This window comes from Felis catus, chromosome A1 (assembly GCF_018350175.1).
Source record: "Felis catus isolate Fca126 chromosome A1, F.catus_Fca126_mat1.0, whole genome shotgun sequence".
NCBI classification, from domain to species: Eukaryota; Metazoa; Chordata; class Mammalia; order Carnivora; family Felidae; genus Felis; species Felis catus.
Genome location: NC_058368.1, coordinates 83,650,859 through 83,663,693, shown reverse-complemented (window position 1 = coordinate 83,663,693; position 12,835 = coordinate 83,650,859).

Sequence of the window (12,835 nt, the reverse complement as noted above, 5' to 3'; positions counted from 1 at the left end):
GAGCCAGCCCTGGGTTTAGTGAGAGGTCAGGGTCTTAACTCCACAGTAGGAGAAAGTGGGCCCCCTCCCTGGAGTTCTGTGGGAAAGGACAAAGCCTGCCTGCGTCCGCCATCCCCGAGCTCCACAGCGGAGTTCAGCAGCACAGTCAGCAGCAGGAAAAGGCAGGACCCCCTGAAGTGCTGTGGCCCAAAGCCAGCCAGGCTTTGGGGCTGCACAGAGGTGCTTCCCCAGTGCCAGAGCTTCAGAGCGGGACTTTGAATCCTAGCCAAGAACAGGGTCAGAGGAGTTGGCTGAGTGAAAGTACCACCTCATCTACACCTGTGGCACAGTGAGGACAACTCCACCGGGTCTAGGTCTGTGGAGAAAAGACCAGGGAATCGCCATTCCCTAACCCCCACCCCCACCCCTGCCCCAACCAAGGCAGGACCTCAATGATCAGTCCCTGGGCCCATCCTGGAGGTGGGACCAGTTTACACCAAACCACACCCCTCCGAGCTGAGTAATGGCATACCTGCTGGAGCAAGATAGATACTGTGCAACCAGATGGCTCCATCATCCAGACCAGTGATGCTGCATAGCCTGGATTAATTCCAGGACAATTCTTGTTATTTATATATACTCTCCCTTCTTATCTTTTCCTTCTTCTAGGCTGGTTACTCTGGTAGTTGGTTTCTTTAGGCAGACGTATTTAATCCATTCTCTTGATACATGTTCTACACCTCCTTCTGTACTTTCCTTTATCTCTCTCTGGAATAATCAAGCCATATAGTTTCTCTGTCTGGGTAACTTTATCTTAGTCCCCCCCCCCCCCAGCCTCCTTTATTTTCCTTTCTCTCTTTCTGGATTAAGCTATTTACTCTTTCTGCCTGGTCAATGTTTATTTTCTCTTTCTCCCCACCCCTGTCATTTCTCTCTTTGTATGTGCTGTTCCATCAGCACCGCCTCCACCCTGTTCTTGACTTGTAGCTCGAGTTTCTGTTTTTGTTTTTTGTTTTTTGTTTTTTTGTTTTTTTTTTGCTTTCAGACTGTGTGTGTGTGTGTGTGTGTCCATTTGTTTGATTTATTTGTCTGTGTGTTTGCATGTCTCTGTTTCCTGTTTGTGTTTTCCATTCCAGGGCTACTTCAAGGAACAAATCAAATCATACTTTGTGGAGGGTCCAAAACATCCCTATGAGTAGAGAAATAAAGTAACCAAAGTCATAACAAAAGAGAGCAAGTGACACACTCCAAAAACAACACCTCCTGTAGGGCCAGGCCTTAGATAGTGTAATATAAGATAGCGGTCCTTGCAGGTGCAGAGCACATAACAAGTTTTTAAAACTCATAAGAACATAAAACTACCCAAAATTATGAAACAGAACAATTCCCCTCAAAAGAAATTCCAGGAAGAAGTGACAGCTAAAAAATTGATCAAAACAGATGTAAGCAATATAACTGAACAAGAATTTAGAATAATAAATTAATCACTGTGCTTGAAAAAGGCATAGAAGACAGCAGAGAATTTATTACTGCAGAGATCAAGGAACTCAAAAATAGTCATGATGAATTAAAAATGCTATAAATGAGGTGCAAAATAAAATGGAGGCAGCCACAGAGCAGAATAAAGAGGCAGTGGGGAGAATAGGTGAATTAGAAGATAAAATTATGGAAAAAGAGAAATCTGAGAAAAAGAGATAAAAATATCCAGAATCAAGAGGGGAGAATTAGAGAATCAAGTGATGCAAACAAATGGAAAAATATCTGTATCATAGGAATTCCAGAAGAAGAAGAGGGAGAGAAAGGGGTTGAAAGTGTATTTGAACAAATCATAGCTAAAAACTTCCCCAATCTGGGGAAGGAAACAGACATTGAACTCTAAGAAGCACAGAGAACTGCCTTCAGACATAACTCGAATCCTTCTTCTGCATGACTTATAGTAAAACTGGCAAAATACAAGGACAAAGAGAGAATTCTGAAAGCACCTGGGGATAAATGAGGCTTAATATACAAACATAGAAGCATAGGGGTAATACCAGACCTATCCACTGAAACCTGGCAGGACAGAGAGGAATGGCAGGGAATCTTTAATGTGATGAACATGAAAAATATGCAGCCAAGAATCCTTTATCCAGCAAGCCTGTCATTCAGAATAGAAAGAGAGATAAAGGTTTTCCCCAAACAAACAAAAACTGAAAGAATTCATCATCACTAAACCATCCCTACAAGAGATCCTAAGAGGGACTCTGTGAGTGAAATGTTGCAATATATATTATATTATATAATAATTACAGGATCTATCCATCAGGAAGAGCTAACAATTATAAATGTCTATGAACCAATTTGGTAGTACCCAAATATTTAAAAAAATTAATCACAAACATAAGTAATCTTATTGATAAGAATGTGGTAATTTTAGGGGACTTTAGTACTCCACTTACAACAATGGACAGATCATCTAGACACAGAACCAGTAAAGAAACAATGGCGCTCAAGGATATATTGGACCAGATGGCCGTGACAGATATATTTAGAACTCTGCATCCCAAAGTAACAGAATATACTTTCTTCTTGAGTGCACATGGAACATTCTCCAAGATAGACCACATACTGGGTCACAAAACAGCCCTCAATAAATATAAAAGAATTGACATCATACCGTGCCCACTTCCAGATCACAATGCTAGGGACCTTGAAATCAACCACAGGAAAAAGTCTAAAAAACCTCCAAAAGCATGGAGGTTAAAGAACATCCTACTAAAGAATGAATGGGTTAACCAGACAATTACAGAAGAAAATTAAATACATACTGAAACAAATAAAAATGAAAATACAACAATCCAAACTCTTTGAGATGCAGCAACGCAGTCCTAAGAGTAAAATACATTGTATTCCAGGCCTATCTAAAGAAAAATCCCATACATAATCTAACAGCATACCTAAAGGACTAGAAGCAGGACAGCGAAGCCAATGCAACTCCAACAGAAGAAGACAAATAATAAAGATCATAGCAGAAATAAACAATATAGAATAAAAAAAAAAGAACCAGTAGAACAGATCAATGAAACCAAGAGTTGGTATTTTGAAAAAATTAAACAAAATTGATAAACCTCTAGCCAGTCTTCTCAAAAAGAAATGAGGACCCAAGTAGATTAAATCATGAATGAAATTGCATTTATTACATCCAATCCCTCAGAAATACAAGCAATTATCAGGGAATACTATGAAAACTTACATGCCAACAAACTGCACAACTTGTAAGAAATGGACCAAGAAACATAAAGTACCTAAAAATAAACTTAATCAAAGATGTAAAAGATCTGTATGCTGAAAATTACAGAAAGCTTATGCAGGAAGTTGAAGAAGATACAAAGAAATGGAAAAAAAACAACCCATGCTTATTGATTGGAAGAATAAATATTGTTAAAATGCCAATACTACCCAAAGCAATCTACACATTCAATGAAATAGCAATCAAAATTGCACCGCCATTCTTCTCAAAGCTAAAACAAACTATCCTAAAATTTGTATGGAACCACAAAAGACCCAAAGAGCCAAAGTAATGTTAAACAAGAAAACCCAAACGGAAGGCATCACAATCCCAGAGTTTAGCCTCTACTACAAAGCTGTAAACATGAAGACAGCATGTTATTGGCATAAAAACAGACATGTAGACCAATGGAATAGAATAGAGACTCCAGAATTTGACCCACAAAAGTATGGCCAACTAATCATTGGCAAGGAGGGAAAGAGATTCAATGGAAAAAAGACAGTCTTTTTAACAAATGATGCTGGGAGAACTGGACAGCAACATGCATAAAATGAAACTAGAACACTTTCTTACACCATACACAAAAATAAACTCAAAATGGATGATGGACCTGAATGTGAGACAAGAAACCATCAAAATCCTAGAGGAGAAATCAGGAAAAAACCTCTTGGACCTCAGCCACAGTAATTTCTTACTCGACACATTTTCAAAGGCAAGGGAATTAAAAGCAAAAATGAACTAGAGGGACCTCATCTAGGCAAAAAGCTTCTGCACTGCAGAAGAAACAATCAACTAAACTAAAAGACAACCAACACAATGGGAAAAAATATTTGTAAATGACATATCGGATAAAGGGCCAGTATCTAAAATCTGTAAAGAACCCACCAAACTCAACACCCAAAAAAACAAATAATCCAATGCCAAAATGAGCAGAAGATATAAATACACACTTTTCCAAAGAAGACATCCAGATCGCGAACAGGCACATGAAAAGATGCTCAGTGTCACTCCTCATCAGGGAAATACAAATCAAAACCACACTGAGATATCACCTCACGCTGGTCAGAGTGGCTAAAATGAACAAATCAGGAGACTGTAGATGCTGGCAAGGATGTGGAGAAGTGGGGACCCTTTGCACTGCTGGTGGGAATGCAAACTGGTGCAGCCACTCTGGAAAACAGTGTGGAGGTTCCTCAAAAAATTAAAAATAGAGTTACCCTATGAGCCAGCAATAGCACTGCTAGGAATCTACCCAAAGGATACAGGAGTGCTGCTGCATAGGGGCACATGTATCCCAATGTTTATAGCAGCACTTTCAACAATAGCCACATTATGGAAAGAGCCTAAGTGTCCGTCAACTGATGAATGGATAAAGAAGATGTGGTTTATATATACAATTGAATATTATGTGGCAATTTGCAGCAATGTGGATGGAACTGGCCATTTGCAGCAACGTGGATGGAACTGGCCATTTGCAGCACGTGGATGGAACTGGAGGGTATTATGCTAAATGAAATAAGCAAGGCAGAGAAAGACAGATACGATATGTTTTCACTCATATGTGGATCTCAAGAAACTTAATAGAAAACCATGGGGGAGGGGAGGGGGAAAAAGTTACAGAGAGGGAGGAAGGCAAACCATAGGAGACAGTTAAGGACTGAGAACAAACTAAGCGTAGATGGGGGATGAAGGAGAGAGGAAAATGGATGATGGGCAGGGAGGTGGGCACTTGTTGGGATGAGCACTGGGTATTGTATAGAAACCAATTTGACAATAAATTATATTTAAAGTCAATCAATCAATCAATCAGTAAAAGAACAAAATAAATACTAAAAAGAAGAAACAAATAAAATAAAATGAACAAATTGAGTAAAGTTACAGGATATAAAATCAACATACAAAAGTCAATTATTTTTTAATATGCAAACAACAAAGTATCTCAAAAAGTAACTAAGTAACCCAATTTATAATTGCATAAAAAATAAAATAATTAGGAATAAATCTCTTGAAGATGGCAAAAATATGTACGCTACAAATTATAAAATATTCATAAATGCCACTGAAGTAGAAACAAAAAATGGGAAATTTTCCTATCGTTCATGGGGAGGAAGAATTAAACTTGTTTAAATATCCATGACACCCCAAAATGATTCACATGTTCAATGCAACTCCTATAAAATTCCAATCGAATTTTCACTGAAAGTGGGGTGCCTGGGTGGCTCAGTCAGTTAAGCGTCCAGCATCAGTTCAGGTCGTGATCTCATGGTTTGTGGGTTCGAGCCCCGTGTCAGGCTCTGTGGTGACAGAAAGGAGCCTGGAGGCTGCTGCTGATTATGTTTCTCCCTTTCTTTGCCCCTCCTCTGCTCGTGTTCTGTCTCTCAAAAATAAATAAAAAAATAAAATAAAATAAAATAAAGAATTTTCACTGAAAGAGAAAAAAAACATAAAAATTATATGGAATCTTAAAATACTCTGAATAGACAAAGCACATTTGAGTAAGAAAAACAAAGCTTAAGGAATTAATCTTCCTAATTTAAAATAATATTACAGGGCTATGGTAATCACAATGGTATAATACTGGCATAAAAACAAACACTTAGACCAATAGCACAATATAGAATATCCATAAATAAACGTACATATTTAGGATATGTTTTTGGCAAGGTGCCAAGAACACACTATGCTACAACGATAGTCTCTTCAATACGGTATAAGGAGGATGCCTGGGTGGCTCAGTTGGTTAAGCGTCCAACCTTGGCTCTGGTCATAATCTCGATGTTTGTGTGTTTGAGCCCCTCATCGGGCTCTGTGCTGACAGCTTAAAGCCTGGAGCCTGCTTCAGGTTCTGTGTCTCTACCTCCCTCTGCCCCTCCCATGCTCATTCTCTGTCTCTCTCTGTCTCTCTATTAAAAAAAAAGGTATTGGGAAAACTGGATATACAACAAATGTGCAAGAATAAAATTGGAACACTATGGTGTGAAAAAAATCAACTAAAATGAATTAGAGAATTAAACATAAGACTTAAACCCATAGGAAATTAAAGACTAAATAAATAAATATATGAAAATCAAATGAAAATGAAAACAGGACAGTCCAAAACCTTTGGAATACAAAGAGACAGTCCCAGAGGGAAGTATATGGTAATAAAAGCCTACCTCAAGAAGCAATAAAAGTCTCAAATACACAACATAACATTATGCTTAAGGGAGCTGGAAAAGGAATACCAAATAAGCCTGAAGCCATAAGAAGAAGGGGAATAATGAAGATTGCAGCAGAAATAAATGATATAGATGATGACAACAACAACAACAACAGCAGCAGCAACAACAACAACAACAACAATATAAAAGATCAATGAAACTAACAGCTGGTTCTTTTAAAGAATTAATAAAATTGATAACATCCTAGACAGACATCAAGAAGAAAAGAGAAAGGACCCAAATAAATGAAATAATGAATTAAAGAGGAGTGATCACAACCAAAACCACAGAAATACAAACAGTTACAAGAGAATATTTGAAAAGCTATAAGCAAAAAAACCTGGGAAATTTGAAAAAAAAATGGACAAATTCTTAGAAACATACAAACTACCTAAAGTGAAACAGGAAGAAATAAAAAAAAATTGGACAGATTCATGACCAGCATAGATAACAAATCAGTAATCAAAAATCTCCCAACAAACTAAAGTACAGGTCCACAAGGCTTCACAGGGGAATTTTACCAAACATTTTTAAAAAAAGAGTTAATACCTGCTCTTCTCAATCTATTCCAATAATCATAAATGGAAGGACACCTTCCAAACTCATTGTATGAGGCCAGAATTATCTTGTTTCCAAAACTAGACAAAGACCCCACTATAAAGAATTACAGGCCAACATCCTGGAAGAACACTGATGCAAAAATTCTCAAGAAGATACTAGCAAATCAAATGCAACAGTACATTAAAATAATTATTCACCATGATCAAGTTGGATTTGTTCCTGGTCTGTAGGGGTCATTCAATATTCATAAACCAATCAAGAAAGGATAAAAACCATATGATCCTCTCAATATATAAAGAAAAGACAATGACAAAATCCAGCATCCATTCTTGATAAAAACCTTTAACAAAACAGATATAGATGGAACACATCTCAACATCATAAAGGCCATATTTATGACTCACAGCTAATATCTTCAATGAAGAAAAACTGAGAGCTTTCCCTCAGGAAACACAACAGGGATGTTCACTCTCACCATTACTATTTAACATAATAGTAGAGGTCCTAGCCTCAGAAATCATACAAGTAAAAGGAATAAAAGGCACCTAAATCAGCAGGAAAAAGTCACTTTCAGTATTTGTAGATGACATGATACTCTGAGTAGAAAACCCGAAAGACTCTATGAAAAAATTGCTACAGCTATTACATGAATTTGTCATGGTAACAGTATATAAAATCAAAGTACAGACATCATTTTCATTTTTATACACCAATAATGAAGCAGCAGAAAAATAAATCAAGGAGTCTATCCCATTTACAATTGCACTGAAAACAATAAGAAATCTAGGAGCAACCTAACCAAGAAGTAAAAGATTTGTATTCTGCAAACTATAGAACACATATGAAAGAAATTAAAGACACAAAGAAATGTAAAAACATTACATGCTCATGGATTGGAAGAACAAACATTGTTAAAATGTCTATACTACCTAAAGCAATCAACGCATTCAATGCAATTCCTATCACCAGGATTTTTCACAGAGCAGCAACAAACACTCCTAAAATTTGTATGGAACTGAAAAAGATTTCAACTATACAAAGCAATCTTGAAAAAGAAAAGCAAACCCGGAGGCACTACTATTCCAGAATTCAAGCTATATTTCCAAACTGTAGTCATTAAGACAGTATACTACTGGCACAAAACTGACACATAAATTGATGGAATGGAATAGAAAATCCAGAAGTGGACCCACAAATGTATGACCAACTAATCTTCAACAAAGCAGGAAAGAATATACAATGGAAAAAAAAGACAATCTCTTTAACAAATGGTATTGGAAAAACTGGACAGCCACATACAGAAGAACAAAACTTCACCATTTCTTACACTATATACCAAAATAAATTCAAAATGGATTAAAGACTTAAATGTGAGGCAGGAAAAACCTTCAATATCCTAGAGGAGAACACGGACAGTAACCTCTTTGACCTTGGCCATAGCAACTTCTTACTGGGCATGCTGCTGGTGGCAAGGGAAACAAAAGCATAAATGAACTACTGGAACCTTATCAAGTTAAAAAGTTTCTGCATAGTGAAGGAAACTATCAACCAAACTAAAAGGCAGTCAATGGAATGGGAGAAGATATTTGAATTTGATATATCTGATAAAAGGTTAGTATCAAATATCTATAAAGAATTTATCAAACTCACCACAAATACAATAAATAATCTGGTGAAGAAATGAGCAGAAGACATTAATAGACATTTTTACAAAGAAGAAATCCATGTGGCTAACAGGCACATGAAAAGATGTTCAACATCACTCACCATCAGGGAAATACAAATCAAAACCAGGATGAGATACCACCTCACACCTGTCAGGTATTGGCAGCAGATGCAGAGAAACTGTAATCCTCTTACATTGTTGGTGGGAATACAAACTGGTGCGGCCATTCTTGAAAACAGTATGTAGGTTCCTCAAAAAGTTAACAGTAGAACTACCCAAGACCCAGTAATTGCACTAGTAAGTATTTACCCAAAGGATACAAAATATAAATTAAAAGGGATACCTGAACGCTGATATTTATTGCAGTATCATTAACAATAGCAAAACTATGGAAAGAACCCATAAATCCATTGATTGATGAATGGATAAAATAGTTGTGGTATATAAATATACAATGGAATACTTCTCAGACATCAATAAGATTTAAATCTTGTCATTTGCAACACTGTGGGTGGAGCTAGAGTGTGTACTATGCTAAGCAAAATAATTGAGCCAGAGAAAGACAAATATCAGATGATTTCACTTTTTTTTTTTAATTTTTTTTTCAGCGTTTATTTATTTTTGGGACAGAGAGAGACAGAGCATGAATGGGGGAGGGGCAGAGAGAGAGGGAGACACAGAATCAGAAACAGGCTCCAGGCTCTGAGCCATCAGCCCAGAGCCTGACGCGGGGCTCGCTCGAACTCACGGACCGCGAGATCGTGACCTGGCTGAAGTCGGACGCTTAACCGACTGTGCCACCCAGGCGCCCCCAGATGATTTCACTTTTATGTGGAATATAATAAACAAAAGAAATGAACATATGGCAAGGGGGGAAAGAAACAAACCATAAGAGACTCGTAACAATAGAGAAGAAATTGAGAGTTGATGGTGTGAGGCGGGTGTTAGTTGGGCTAAATGGGTGATGAGTAAGAGGACATTTGTTATGATGACCACTGGGTGTTGTATGTAAGTTTTGAATCACTGAATTCTACTCCTGCAATCAATATTACACTATATGTTAACTAATGAGAATATGAATAAAAAATTGAAAAATATATAAGACTTAAATCCTAAAAAATAAGTTAACTCCTTTACAGTGGCAATATGATTTTTTTGTTTTGTTTTGTTTTTTGCTTTTTATTTGACATCAAAAGTATAGACAAGAAAATGTTTAAAAAATGTAATTGGGATGATATCAATCTAAAAATATTCTGCACAGCAAAAGAAACAATCAACAAAATGAAAAGGCAATGTATGGAATGGAAGAAAATATTTATAAACATATATCCGATAAGTGATTGCTATTGTATACATTTACTGTAGAGTTTACATATAGTTCATACAAATCAGTAGTAACAAAAAATAAAAACCCAATTACAAATGGCTATAAGGCTTGAATTGACATTTTTTTTTTCATAAGGGAAGACTTACAGATGGCCAACAGGTATATGAAAAAATGCTCAACATCACTAATTATCAGAGAAATACTTATCAAAACCACAGTAAAATATTTTCTGACACCTTTTAGGTTGTTGATTATAAAAAGTCAAATGATAACAAGTTCTGGCAAAGATGTTGAGAAAAGAGATTACTTGTACTCTGTTAGTGGGGATGTAAAAAAAAACATTTTTTTCTAAATTTAAAAATAGAATTACCACTTTATCTTGCAATTCCACTTGTGTGTGTGTGGCCAAGGGAAATAAAATTTTTCCCCTGAAGAGATATTTGCATTCCAGTGTTCTTTGCGGCATTATTCACTTTAACCAAGATATGAAAAAACCTAAGTATCCATTGATGAATGGTTATAGAAAATATGAAATAGACAGCTAATAGGTAGATGATAGATAGATAATAGGTATGTAAATAGATAGATAGATAGATAGATAGATAAATAGATATGATAGATATGATAGATATAATAAATATTTAAATAATGGAATAATTTGCAGCCTTAAAAAGAGAATAAAATATTTCAATTTGCAAAAACATGACCAAACATGGAGGATAATATGCTTAGTGAAATAAATATCCATAAATCTGGGGAAAAAGGAAGGAAGACATATTTCAGATCAGCTAAACATTAATAATTTTATTTAATGTAATTTATTATAAATTAATTCAAAGATGAATAAAAATACACAATATAGCACAAAACATGTCTCAAACTTAGCAAAACCAATTGTTTTTCTTTTGATGGGTTTGTTTCCTTTTTCTATTTCTAACTTTTTAAATATTTGAGTGTAGTTGACACTCAATGCTACCTCAGTTTCTTTTTTTATTTTTTTTTTAGTTTTTATGAAATTTATTGTCCAATTGGTTTCCATACAACACCCAGTGCTCATCCCAAAAGGTGCCCTCCTCAATACCCATCACCCACCCTCTCCTCCCTCCCACCCCCCATCAACCCTCAGTTTGTTCTCAGGTTTTAACAGTCTCTTATGTTTTGGCTCTCTCCCACTCTAACCTCTTTTTTTTTTTTTCCTTCCCTTCCCCCATGGGTTTCTGTTAAGTTTCTTAGGATCCACATAAGAGTGAAACCATATGGTATCTTTCTCTGTATGGCTTATTTCACTTAGCATCACACTCTCCAGTTCCATCCACGTTGCTACAAAAGGCCATATTTCATTCTTTCTCATTGCCATGTAGTATTCCATTGTGTATATAAACCACAATTTCTTTATCCATTCATCAGTTGATGGACATTTAGGCTCTTTCCATAATTTGGCTATTGTTGAGAGTGCTGCTATGAACATTGGGGTACAAGTGCCCCTATGCATCAGTACTCCTGTATCCCTTGGATAAATTCCTAGCAGTGCTATTGCTGGCTCATAGGGAAATACAAATCAAAACCACACTCAGATATCACCTCACGCCAGTCAGAGAGGCCAAAATGAACAAATCAGGAGACTATAGATGCTGGAGAGGATGTGGAGAAATGGGAACCCTCTTGCACTGTTGGTGGGAATGCAAATTGGTGTGGCCGCTCTGGAAAGCAGTGTGGAGGTTCCTCAGAAAATTAAAAATAGACCTACCCTGTGACCCAGCTACCTCAGTTTCAAATGTACAACATAGTTATTCACATTTTCTATCCATGAGGCGCCTGGGTGGCTCAGTCAGTTAAGTGGCTGACTGGGTGGGGTTCAAGTCATGATTTCACCTGAGTGTGAGCCCGTCGTTGGGCTATCTTCTGGCAGCTTGGACCTTGGAGCCTGCTTTGGATTCTGTGACTTCCTCTCTTTCTGTCCCTCCCAGCTCATGCACTCTCTGACTCTGTCTCTCTCCCTTAAAATAAATAAACATTAAAAGAAATTTAAACAAATGCTCTGTCCATATTATTGTCACCACAATAGTCATACTGTCATCATACAACCTAAAAGTACAGAGAACAAACTGATGATTGCCAGAAAGGAGATGTTTGGGAAATGGGAAAATGGATTAAGAGGAGTGGGGGATACAACCTTCCAGTTATGGAATGAATAAGTCATGCAGGAAAAACACAACATAGATAATATAGTCAAAGATATTATTTATTTTACTCTTAAGATTATTGATGCATTGGAGGTGTATATAGCCCCAGGTGACCTATCTCTTCATTGTTCTCTACTAGAGCACTTTCATTATAGTTTATGTGTATCCTTTTTGTACATCAATTGCTATTGATATAGCTTTCCAAATTTAATGATATGTGGCATGATTTTTGGTAAATGATGTTGGACCAATCATTTGCAACATATTGATTGCCTTCAATTTTATATTTTGAAATGTTTTCAATAAATAGATATTAATATTGATTATTTCTACATTTTCCTGTATATTTTCTTCTTATTAAGATATAATTAACATACAGTGCTATATTAAAGTGTACAATAGAATGATTCAATAGTTTTATCCAGTTATCAGTGATTATCAAAATAAGTTTGCTTTCAATCCCCATTATCTATTTTACCCATTCCCCAACCCACATATGTTCTGGAAATCACCAGCTTGTTATATGTATTTAATAGTGTGTTTTTTGTTTGTTTCTTTTTTGTCTTTTTTTTGCTTGTTTTATTTTTTTAAAATTCCACATATGAGTGAAACAATACAGTATTTGTCTATCTCTGGTAAAATTGTTTTTTT